This window comes from Acinonyx jubatus, chromosome C2 (genome assembly GCF_027475565.1).
Source record: "Acinonyx jubatus isolate Ajub_Pintada_27869175 chromosome C2, VMU_Ajub_asm_v1.0, whole genome shotgun sequence".
Taxonomy (NCBI): domain Eukaryota; kingdom Metazoa; phylum Chordata; class Mammalia; order Carnivora; family Felidae; genus Acinonyx; species Acinonyx jubatus.
The window spans coordinates 54,289,398-54,302,635 of record NC_069384.1 but is presented as its reverse complement, the minus strand read 5'-3'; the positions used below and the strand labels follow the sequence as shown (position 1 = coordinate 54,302,635).

The following is a 13,238-nucleotide window of genomic DNA, read 5'->3' as shown; positions in this document are numbered from 1 at the left end:
GCAGAGTCACGTAACAGGTTTTACAGAGAAAAAAAATCTGCAGCTGAAGAGATGAGAAGCTTTCCCAGCTAGCCACATCTGATTTCGCAATAGAGAGGGATGGCACAGGTGCACTGTCACAGAGAGCTGTAGATACGAACACCCAGAGAAAAGAAAGCCTCCAAGGGTAAAGTCTATCTCAAAAGAAAGAATATATATATATTCCAAAAGAAAGAATATATATATATTCTTTCTTTAAGATCATGGAGTAAAAGAGGCCTTAAAATATGGATTGGGAACTTTAATTTGGGCCAAATTGGAGGGGTTTTTAATACATAAATACCACAACTGAATACCAGTGAAAGGTGTACATATTTTAGAAAGATAGTATCGGGTTGGAAAGACAAATCCAAAGTTAAAGAAAACCAGAATAGCAGGATTTTTAGGGCTACATATGTTTTTAGCTCCAATTACATGGAACAAACTTGGATCCTAGTTTTCTTTTGTAAGGAAGTCAGGTCAGAGCCCTAGAGAGTGTGTACCCAAAGGCCAGTCTCGCCTGGGAGAAGTTGAGAGACAGTTTTTACCTGAGTAGGCAGTTTGGTCTTCCCCAAACTTAAAATAAGTCAAACTAACAGGGCTCTTTGGTGGCCCCTAGGTAGCTGTTAGGGGGCCTCCTAGAGAAAAGATATTCATTCTCACTAGGTGGTGGGGGGGGGGGGGGCAGGCATTTGCATGTTTCAAGTCAGTTACAGAGATTCATTCAAAGTCTCAAAGATGAGGGTGCTGTTGTGTAACAGTTTAGAAAACGTTTCCACTCCTAGGCAAGGCTCTGGGAATTTCCAGTTGGTTGGCAGTCACAGGAAGAAAAACACCTTTAATGCCTTAGTGTACAATGTTCATCAGTTGCTGACTACAGCAAGGAGAAGCCACCCAGGATCCCTGGTTATTGATCAAAATATTCATACAACTGTGGTCTCTTCAAATCATCTGGAGGGAAACTAAATCCAGGAATCAATTGACAACACAGGCCAAATGATAGAACACGCTGTTGGGCTGGGCCCTGAAACCAGACAGAAATCTTCAACTATGGACTTTAATTTACTTTAAGACCCATCAAACTTTCAGGACATTAAGTGTTACAAGACATCATAATATGATGTTATAATAAAACTAGAAAATTACTTGTCTTTTATACCTGTATTCTGAAGTAATAACAATCAATATTTATTGAACACTTTCTACATACCATGAACCTTGCCAAGACTTTACAACATTGCATTTAATCTTCACAACAAAACTAGGAGGTTCTATCTATCCCATTTTACAGAGTAGCAAACTAAGGCTCAGAGAAAAGTGCACAACTGCTAACAGTGAAGCTGGTATTCACATCAAGGATTATTTGACCCTGGAGACCATGATTTTCAGCACTACACATTATTACATCATTTAATTAAAATATGCTTATAAATGTGTGAGATGACACCAATTTACTGCTCTTGACAGAAATGATTTCCTCCAAATTTCCAAGAAGTGAGGAAACTCAAGTTTTCTTTGTCAGGGACTGGTAACACAGAAAATCCAAAGTATCTTTCAGTACTTTTTTTTTTTTTTGTCCAAAGTCCCAAATAATAGGAACCTAATGAGAATTAAATCTTAACTTACGATATCCTTTCTTAGGCATTAAAAACGAGATTAACTTGGGGCGCCCGGGTGGCTCAGTCAGTTGAGCGTCCGACTTCAGCTCAGGTCATGATCTCACAGTACTGAGTTCGAGCCCCGCGTCGGGCTCTGTGCTGACAGCTCAGAGCCTGAAGCCTGCTTCCGATTCTGTGTCTCCCTCTCTCTCTGCCCCTCCCCTGCTCATGCTCTGTCTCTCTCTGTCTCAGAAATAAATAAAAACATTAAAAAAAAAAAACAAGATTAACTTAATGACTCTCCCTTGAGACACTGTAAATATCTAGCAGACTTCAGTTTCTTATTTTAGAATTCAATGATCACTTGATTCTGCTAGAAAACCACACCCACAATCCTTTTTTCCACACAGAGTGGGGCAAAGTGTATTCTTGGGGGAGCTGACAAGTCTTCTTAGTGTACTAGATGAACAATTACAGTGTAAATAAGAATATACCCTCAGACATAAATTTCCCCCAAATACTTTTTTTTTATTTAATTTTTTTTTCACATTTATTCATTTTTGAGAGACAGAGAACGAGCAGGGGAGGGGCAGAGAGAGAGGAAGGCACAGAATACAAAGCGGACTCCAGGCTCCAAGCTATCAGCACAGAGCCTGATGTGGGGCTGGAATTCGGACAGGGAGATCATGGCCTGAGCCAAAATCAGATGCTTAAAGGACTGAGCCACCCAGACACCTCTCCCCCAAATACTTTTCAAAACAGATACTTCTCATCCTCCTTTCACTATCTTATCAGAACATTCTGACCTTAATCTTTTGCATTTTATCACTTTTAGTAAATTCTTTTTTGAATGTTTATTTATTTTGAAAGAGAGAGAGAGAGAGAAGGAAAGAAAGCAAGTGAGTGAGCAGGGGAGGGGCTGAGAGAGACTATTCTAACCAGGCTCTACACTGCCAGTTCAGAGCCCGACATGGGACTGGAACTCATGAACCATAAGATCATGACCTGGGTCAAAATCATGGGTTGGACACTTAGCCACGGAAGCTACTCAGGTGCCCCTTTGGTGAATTCTTTTATTTCAAATATCTCAGCTTGATTCTTCAAGACAACCTTTTTTAAGCATTTGTTTTACACATATGTACTATAGATATTGGCACAAAATCAATTTAAATAACCAGTAACAATTTTTTCCTAACAGAAAAATAAAGCATCAAGTAAAACCATGTATTTTTGATTCATTCATGCCCAATTTTAAGATCTAAGTATAAACAACTTAGAAGAAATTCTTACCTTACTTAGAAATCTGTGCCTTTCAGTTGAATGCTAAGTAGTCCATAAGAGTAAAGTTTGAATTCAGTTGAAAGAAGCAGGGATGAGATATGCAGTGTGAAACAGAGACTAAAGTCTATGATATGTTTGGTTAATTATCCATAACAGATCAAAGAAACCAATGAGGTAACACAGGACTTCTTTCAAATTAAAGCCCACCCAGATCAGGGGGTCTTTATAGATTTTAAAGTCGAGAAATCAGAATGCCCCATTACAAATAATATAATGGAGCAGCAAAACACTGATCTATGGCACTTCTCTGGTTTCCATGCTATGGTTGCCAGCAGTCACATCATCAAAAGTCATGATTCACACAACCCTATGGGGTGAGACTGCTCTATACTCCACATCCAGAGCAAACCTGTCTTGTTTGCTGCAGAGTGACAAAGAGAAGTGTGCTTCTGGTTGCAGTAAGTGCTGACAGTTCTATGAAAAAGAACCATAATCCTACACAGTCATAGTTTATCTGCATCTACAATTCTCATTGCAGTTCTGGTTGCTAGAACACCCAAGCTTAACAAAGTTGGAGTCAGAGAAAAACCTTCTTTGTAAAGACTTCCCTGAAGTCTGTGGGGGTGAGCTTAACAGTGTTTCTCTTTTATGTTTTCATATCACATATTGTTATTAAAATTGTTGGTGTTTCCTTCTCTCTCCTCTCTGTCACACGCGCACGCGCGCACGCACACATGTGGTAGATGTAGGATACTAGGATCCATGCTTTACTTACCCCTGTATCCCCAATAACTGGCATTGTACCTATTACATACTAGTGCATAGTAAGTGGTCAGTATTGTGCTTGTTGGATGCATGGACACAAATTTACAAAGTGAACAAAAAGATACTTTATGAAGACAATGGGCTCTCAGTGGGATTTCAACAGGGCTCTTCTGTCTGGATCAAAGGATACCATCCAAGCCTTAGCTAGGTACTCAAGGCCCTTGATCATCTGGCTCTGCCTAGCCTTCTACATTTTGTGCATTACTTCCCACATCCATTTTTTTCCTCCTGTCACATGGAGACATTTGAAGCAAAGGACAGGGTACATTTGGAGAACTCCTCTCCTCTACTTTCCCATCTGTTTCTTGCACTTCTACCCAGGAGCTGTCTTTGGTGAGACTTTTACTACCCACTGGAAGCTGAGTTGGAGGTCCCTGCCCTGCTCCCAGAATCCCCAAAGTCACTCATGCCAATTTCTATCATTATTTAATAAGATCAACAGTGACATAAGATCAAAATGGGACTTCTTTTAAAGATTCAGGCAATCCCAGCTTTTACCCCTCAGTCCCCTGGGCCATGTAGTTCCTGGTACATTATAGCCACCCTAATGTTAGGTTAAGGAATACTAAGATCCCAAAGCATTCACATGGGGAGAACAGACTTTCACAGAATCTCATAACAGAAGAACTAGATATTCTTTGAACATTTTTGAAGTTTTAGGATGAAATGCCATATACACACAAAGATATTATGCAGAGACTGTTCATGTTGAAACCAAAATAGAATTAAGGTTTTTAAGAATGTCAACAGCTGAGAGATAAGAGTTTCTCTGAGGTTTATGTCACAGGGAAAGTTACTACAACATTTATGCCACAATTGAAGACTAAATAGACAGTTTTAGGTCACATACCTCTCTCCTTTGTGATGTACTTGTCACTATCTCTTCCGGTAGAGGTACCTTGAAGGAAGTAGGATGAGCCATTAGGATCCTATATTAGGGAAGCCCAGAGGCCACTGCTTGAAGAAATTCAGCTGTTAGGCTTTGATATCTGTTTATTCCAAGTACCAGTTCGGGCTCTCCACTGCGAAGTTCTTCCATAATATCTTCAAGTCTCTGGAAGAAGATCTAACATATGGAATGTTGTTAGCCTTGATGATCTCTATCGTGAAAATGCACCTACACTAAAGCTCAGAGAAAATTTAAAGTAATGTTGGCATTTAGCACTCATTAAATTTGCAAAAGTTCTGAAGAAATAAAAGTATAACTGTCATATAATTTGAGGATGGGAGAGTAGCTGCTGGCTGAATCCTCAGAGATCAAATAGGACTGAAATTAATAACCCAACTGGAGACTTTCAATTGTCAAAACACTGCAAAAGAAAGTGAATTTGATCTCTAAAGCTGAAGGGTAGACAGACATGACTGCAATGTAAAAGATCTTAAATTGGTCTGAGAGACAGACTAGACATTACAGTCTTCATATATTAGGCATTTGCTAAATCAGTTCAATCAATACTTATTCCTAACAAGGAACATTCTCCTAATATCCCAGCTGGTAAATAATTTGACCTATTAAATTCACACATTTACTTTACAAGATGCTAACTGTGATATTTGTCATCATTTGTGCACATCTTCCTTTCCTGGTCCATGGTTGCTACAGAGCTGCCACATCAGATGCAGAGGCTTCTCGTAGCCTTCTAGATTCTTTCTGTGACCTCCTCTTTGTTCTCTATTTTCTCTGTATTTCTACATGTCTCAGATCTAGCTCAGCCTCAACTACCTTCAGTTTTGTAGTGACTTATTCTGTAAATTGCTACTAAGTCCTTTAATAAATCCTAAATGATCACCCAGGGAAACAGGCAGGGTAGGTTACCCTCTGCCTCCTCTGGGATGAGGAAACAGGTACTACGAATGGACAAACAAGGGCCTTCTGGGTGGCTCAGTTGGTTAAGTATCTGAATTTTTATTTCAGCTCAGGTCATGATCTCACAGTTTGTGAGATGGAGCCCTGCATCAGGCTCTGCACTGACAGCACAAAGACGGCTTGGGATTCTCTCTCTCTTGCTCTCTCTCTCTCTCTCTCTGCTCCTCCCAAATTCATGCTCTCTCTCTCTCTCTTTCTCAAAATAAATTAATAAACTTAAAAAAAAGAGTGTACAGGGGCACCTGGGTGGCTCAGTCAGTTGGGCGTCCAACTTCGGCTCAGGTCATGATCTTGTGGTCCGTGAGTTCGAGCCCCGCGTCGGGCTCTGTGCGGACAGCTCGGAGCCTGGAGCCTGTTTCAGATTCTGTGTCTCCCTCTCTCTCTGCCCCTCCCCTGCTCATGCTCTGTCTCTCTCTCTGTCTCAGAAATAAATGTTAAAAAAAAAAAAAAGAGTGTACAAATGATGCACCTAATGAGTAAGTGTCAAAGATGGGCACTGCATATTTGCCATTTCCCTCCCATATCCCATCAGCCCACCTTTTGGCTCTGACCATTGCTGAGTCAACCATTGGCTGTGTACAGGTGCTCTTGACAGCACTGCATGTCAGCTGTAGTGTGTGTCTGTCTTGTTTGTTCCAGGGATTCTCTGCTTCATGGTATAAATCCTGAAGAAGAGAAAATTAACACCCCCCAATGTTAATCCTAGTTTGTAGAGGTTGGGTTGTTCCTCTCTCCTGTGTCTACGATTGACAGTTCTGATGGGTCTTCTATGTATTTCCTTAAAGCATCCTTACCAGGACTAAACCCCTGTTGCCCACAGGGACAGCCAACTCAAGTGCACACCTTTGGGTTAGCTCTCCCTCCTCCCTTGTTTTAATATTCCCATGGGTCCCTCCCCTATTCCCTGGGTTCACTCCCCCAAGTCAACTACTTGCATAAAAAATTTATCTTAGGTTCTTCTTCCTAAGAACATTATCATGGCTTAAGTTCCTAGAGGAACCTAAGTTAAAACAGGCTGCAAACACATTGTTTTGATTTCTTCTAGTTCATTCTTCTTATTACCCTATTAATCACCAGACTCAATATCAATACTCATCTTTTTTTCCACTTACAAACAACAGGTATAGATTTAATATTTGAATATCAAGTATAACCTCTTTAAGTTCTGTGGAGACTTTCACACATTAGGTGCTTAGTAATAGGAAACTGTGGTCACCTTGAAGGTAATGATTGTTAAAGAAGAATTATGTATGCATAAATATGAAGAGAAATACGTAAATTGATCTTCAACAGATGACTTAAAAGAGCTGGAAGTAGCTATTTTTATTCAGTGTCATTTCTAGGATCAGTTTACAAGGGTTCCATGTCTATAAAGCTTCAGGGCTGGTTTCTTTTCATCCTATATTTTCTAATAAAAAGTAAAAATTTAATTTTTATGGCTTCTTGTTTTAGGTATATTGATGGCTGACTTTAAAAAGTCTTCCTAAATGAAGAAAATAGGATGATGTCTTATAGCTTTGAGCTCTAAAGCAATAATATCGACATTTACCAGTTTTATTTATAGACAAACATATGTGTTAATAGGGATTTTCCTCTCATGGATTTTATAAAGATGGAACATGATTATTCATATTTGTTTGCTTCTGGTACAAAAAAAAGCATCACCCACCAGCACAGGATCAAGAAAAACCAACTGCTGAATGTCAGACTATTCTTGATTTGGAAAGACAAATTTAAGGATAAATAATAGTACAAAAGGAACAATTCTATTCAGCTTGTGCAGACCAGCAGATCAACTGGCCACAATGCTTTTTATTTAAGAGCCAACAAATGTCATTTTAGAATATTTGGCAGATGCCAGACATCAAGCAGTCTGAATGTAAACATTGCTGTGATTGCTGGTCACTAAAGGCTTAGATGTAGTGTGTTAAGTTACAAATATGAAAAAAAAAAGAAACTAAGACACAACTTCTGGAACTTAGACCTGTTGATTGAAATATCTGTCACTGTGGAACAAACAATGGAGATTTTGTCATGCTCTTCCTAAAGCACATATATACAGTCTACATAGAGTGGCCAAGGAATCCATTTCTCTCAAGGCCTAAAATAGAATTACATATAAAAAGTTACCAGTTACTCTTCTATGGGCTGAACACCAGAATTATCCATGTGTTTAACAATTACACATAAATATTAAAGAACTTCTAAATTGTAGTTTGTTTGAACAGAAAAAAAATTAAGTCCTATCAGTTGAAAAATAATGACATGAAATCTGTTTTCATAATTGCTCTTAACACTTTGGGACAAAATATATATACTCGATTTAAAAAAAATTCTTCTTGAATCTCTGTGCAATTTACTTTCTTAGTCAGAAAGTAAAATATCCTTATTTCAACAAGCCCATCCTTTGACTTCATATTTCATTAAATATAAGTTCTCATAGGTATATTATAATGGCTTTCCCTATTCTCTAATGTTTCATATTTACATGACTATCTTGGTAAAAATCAAGCTATGAAAGTACTTTACTTAATTTTTCTTAAAATTCTATGTTGACTTGGCAAGAGCCACTAATGGTATATATTCAGAAAAGAGCCGGGAAGTCATTAAAGGAACAATGACTGAAGAAGAGTAGACATTACAAATGGTCACTACTGATAGTCACATTTTAATGCTGCAGATGACCAACAAGATTCAGTAGGATCCACAACAGGAAAATCTCTTTCAAGCTCCTGGTAAGACTAAGGCATCAACTACCAGCAGACAGGATGGACTTTATTGGATATGCATCACAAAGTCTTCACTCTGCAGGAAATTATATACTTGCTCTGGAAATGGGGCAATTATGTGAAATGTTAATGAATGCTTTCAGACAAAAGAAGTGTCAAAATAGCAAAGTGGGATTGGATTTTATGAGGAGGTTAATTTCTAAAGTCAGCATATAAAGCAAAACACTCACAAAGTCAAAATTACCTCTGAAAATTCCTTATGAAAGTCTTTTACCACATAAGAAACAGAGACATCCAGAGTTCAAAGTTTTTGCCTTTTGTATTTTTATTGTTTAAGAATGGAAATGGACTATTATTTCTTTAGTTCAGGTTACTATGTTTCAGCTGAGGAGCCAACATAGCTACTTGCATGTAGGGTCTATGTAGTACCAAAAATATCTATTTAAAAGAGATTTTTTCCTAATCACTGTGAAATACTTGTACTCAAAATTATACAGTATGACAGTTTTGGAAAGTCATAGGATACTGGGTGGAATCAATTACCTTTAAGGTTTGGTGAGGTATTTTTACTTACCTACGAAAGCAATAGTATCTGAGGTTACTCCTTACTCTAAGCTCTGGATTTATAAGATAGGGTCATTACTATAAGAAAGAAAGTAGTCAGGAGTATTGTTCCACAATAAAGAAAATCAGAAAAATTTATGGCAAAATGCTCATATTGACTTATCACTACTAAGACTCTATGTCAGCACCCATGCCAATCACCTAAATTTGAATAGTCTGATTTTTTAACTCAGCCTCAGAAGTGATGAGACTCTGACATAGGACTGAGTCAAAAGTTTGGGTAAGTTTTCAAGGGATACAGGAGTGCTGATGCATAGGGGCACATGTACCCAAATATTTATAGCAGCACTTTCAAAAATAGCCAAATTATGGAAAGAGCCTAAATGTCCATCAACTGATGAATGGATAAAGAAGATGTGGCTTATATATACAATGGAATACTACTTGGCAATGAGAAAGAATGAAATCTGGCAATTTGCAGCAATGTGGATGGGACTGGAGGGTATTATGCTATGTGAAATAAGTCAGTCAGAGAAAGACAGATACCATATGTCTTCACTTATATGTGGATCTTGAGAAACTTAACAAGACCATAGGGCAGGGGAAGGGGGAAAAAAAGCTACAAACAGAGGGGAGGGAGGCAAACCATAAGAGACTCTTAAATACAGAGAACAAACTGAGGGTTGATGGGGAGTAGGGGAGAAGGGAAAGTGGATGATGGGCATTGAGGAGGGCACTTGTGATGAGTGCTGGGTATTGTATGGAAACCAATTTGACAATAAATTATATTAAAAATGTTTGGGTAACTTTTGCGTAAAAGCTTTAGCAACAGAGAGATCTACATTTGGAACTCGGACCACTTTTAAAAAAACTTTTTATTTTGAGATAATTATAAATTAACATGCACTTGTGAGAAATAATACAAAAGGATGGCATCCATGTACTCTTTACCCAGTTTCCCTGGAACATCTTGCAAAACCAAAGTACAAGATCATAACTAGTGTATACGTTTGCTACGGCTGCCATAACAAAGTTCTGTAGGTATCAGATGGGTTTAAAAAACAGAAATTTACCTCCTCGTAGTTCCAGAAACTAGAAGTCTGAGATCAAGTTGTCCACAGGGTCGGTTTCTTCCAAGTCTCTTGGCCTCAGAGGCTGAAGTTAAGGTGAGCGGAGCACCTCAAGGTGTTGACAGGGATGGTTTCTTTTTGCTTATAGATGGCTATCTTCTCCCTCTGTCTTCACAGGGTCTTCCTTCTATAAGTGTCTATGTTCAAATTTCCTTTTTTCCCGTGAGGAAACCAGCCATATTGGAACAGGATCCACCCTAATGACCTCATTTCAACTTTAGTACCTCCTTAAAGACTCAATTTTCAAATATGGTTACATTCTGAGGTACTGGGGTTAAAGCTTCAACATATGAATTTGGTTGGGGGGGGCAGTTCAGTCTATAACAATTAGGATATTGGCATTCATAGATAGAACATATCTATCACCACAAGGATCTCTCATATTGACTTTCATAGATACATGCACCTCCCTTCTCTCAACCTATCTAACCCTTGGAATTTACTAATCTGTTCTCCACCTCTATAATTTATAAGACTCTGGATCTTATCTTTACACTGTATATGAGTTGGCTTTTTTGGACACAAATCCAGTAAGGGAAGGTAAGGACACCATTTCATTACCACTCAGTGGAGGTGGAAACCCAGACTCCAACATAGTCTCCACTGCCCTGGGTGAGGCCAAGTTTCTCCTTACTGCCTAGAAGGGATGCAAGTTCATTTTTTGTTCAGCTTTCCCTGATACAACCCCAGTGGGGGATCTTACAGCCTCCAGAAGGCAGAAATCTAGGCTCTCCACCACAGTTTTTCTGTGATGCTTGACATGAATAGAGGGTTTATTGTCTAAAAGCTTCCTGTCTTGACAGGTTTCTTCTTTCCTGGTCTTTTTAGTACAGAGAAAAGGCCTTTGTTTGGGCCTTTACAGTCTATGCCTGTTAGCATTTCTGGGTTGTCAACCTCTGGCTAAAAGAAAACCCAGGGATTTCTCCACACTGTCACTCCTTGGGTCCTGGGGTTCCTAGTCTATTGTCCTTCTTCTCTATTTTTCAGAGCCTTATATTTGTTTTATATGAAGTGTTCAGGTGTTTTCTTGTGCTTAGTGAGAGGAAAAGAGATAAGTACTTCCACTTGATCTTCCTGGAAGCAGAAGTCATTCTCTGTCACATTAGCGGTTTGATCTTTTTACCACAATTTCCTTATCTCTGAGACATGGAAAACACCTACCTCATAGGGCGGTGCAGGAAATAAACAAGAACATTTGTAAGGTGCTTGACTCCTTGTAGACAATGCTCTTCTTTGAAATGAAACTGTGCTACCAGTCACCTGATCTTTCAAGTGCATATTACAAGACATCCTCTGAATCTTCTCGTTTCAGGGAGACTCCATATCTACCAGACCCTTATATTCTCTCAGTACCATTCCCAACTTTCCCCCTGGCATTGGCAATTTTGCTCCATAAAGAAATTTGATTTCGTTAACAAACTCCTAGCACATAGTAGATACTCAAATGTCTACTAAAATGCTAGCTCCTCGTATATTACTGTGATTTTACAGTGTGTCTTTGGGCCAATCCCCAGCAATAGGGCCATTTCCTCAGTGACAGAATGAGGATAACACTTGATATCTACCTCATAGGAATAGAATGGTTACACATACAAACACTCTCTTCTAAATGATACTCTCTTGTGGTACCAAAAAAATGGGGGCGTGGGGGCACACTGCTGCAATAATACAATAATATGCTGTCATTATTACTGGTGTCTTTATTCCCATTTCCCCTATTGTTCCACAGCAGGGTGAACTAGAATTACAGTGAGGCCAGCAGAACAGAAGTAGAGAGCACTGCCAGCAGAGCCAAGGTGTAGAGCATAAGGGAGTTACAGCCACCACAAGGAAAACTCAGGGCTCCATTCTCATAATCACAAATCGGGTTTTCCTTTATTATAAAATAGCAGTATAGGTACACAGCTGGTGTAATGTACACACAGTCTTATTTCTCGTATATTAAATTCTCAGATAAGAGCTATGCATAAGCAAATCTATAACATTTCAAAAGTATATAATTTATTGGGTGAAGAACTCTAACTTTTAATTAATTTTAGACCTTTATAACAATGGAGTACACAATGATCATTTCTTAAGTTATTAAATAGTTTGAAGTTTTAGAGCTGGAGACAATTGCAAGGTATATAGTCAAAACCCTTGAGGTTGATTGGTTCAGCCTTGAGGTTCTAACAAGTCAAAATAATCTGAAGGTAAATATTTTCTCTTACATTTTGGGGAACTTCAGATATGGTGACTTGATTGCCACCCCAGTGGTCTGCTTAAAATATTTACATTTCCTTAAACACAGTAAATGAACCCATCCAACTTTCACATACCTATTTTTCTGGAAGATATAAATTTGCCAGAATCTCCCTCCCCATTTTGGAAGGGAGTTGAAGGATCAGATTCCTTAAAAGCATCTTATTTTATGTGAAGATCAGATGTCTTCCTTTGTGGAAATGTGTTTTGTCTGCATATTGTAGAAGAAACTTCCATGGCCAGAAACATAAGCTTACCATCTCCAGATGAATCAGATGCACCCTCATTATTCTTTTCTCCTATCATTTGTAGAGTTTAAGTTTACCCAAACTTGGATTACTTTGGTTACCAGGAAATGTGAAGAATGTCTCAAATCACACAGGAACTCCTTGCTTCTCTACTAAAAAAAAAAAAAAACAAAACAAAAAACAAAAAACGAAAAACAAAACAAAAACCAAAAAACGAAAACAAAACAAAACAAAACAAAAAACCTTGAGGGCAAAGGTCATATTTATTCACCTTGTCATCCTAGTGCCAACAATACTCATTGTCTGGTCACTAATAAGCATTTAATGAACAAAAGAGGTGTGAAAGGAGGAAAACAAAAGGAGTAACTCAAGCAATTACTTTAAAAGTTGCTCTGTGACAAGTGTTCAAACTGAATGTTCTAGAGGAGAAAGACATTTAAGATTTCATAGGCTTTATTAAAGAAGATCAGATTTCATTTTTCAAACCTTGAAAAATATGGGAAACAGGCTGTGTTAATCATGGGACAAGATGCAAGAACAAGAGTGGGGCTGTGGAGCAGCCATTGGTGGTATAATCAGGAGGAGGGGAGAGTTGGGGCTAAGGTCCTGCAGGGGTCAGTAGAAAATTTCTTGTCCTTCAGTATCTTTCACAGGAAAGATAATGTAAATGAGAACCTTAGAAATGCATATTTCTATTATCCAATGGACTGAATGCTGCCCCAACACAAGAGCTTGGA

General features: G+C 38.5%; 1 long non-coding RNA gene across 4 annotated transcripts in view; it reads right to left on the bottom strand.

The window, feature by feature from the left end:
- LOC113604770 (uncharacterized) overlaps positions 1-12,639 on the bottom strand; it is a 29,977-nt gene extending 17,338 nt beyond the window's left edge. For 2 of the 4 annotated variants that reach the window (XR_008297648.1, XR_008297649.1), the window contains exons 1-3: positions 9,956-12,639; positions 6,127-6,254; positions 4,573-4,788 (exon numbers count right to left, since the gene is read on the bottom strand). This is a non-coding gene — a long non-coding RNA (uncharacterized LOC113604770). The remainder of the gene's footprint in view (positions 1-4,572; positions 4,789-6,126; positions 6,255-9,955) is intronic. The other 2 variants (XR_008297650.1, XR_003426782.2) reach the window with 2 other exon arrangements.
- Positions 12,640-13,238: the final 599 nt, after the last annotated feature.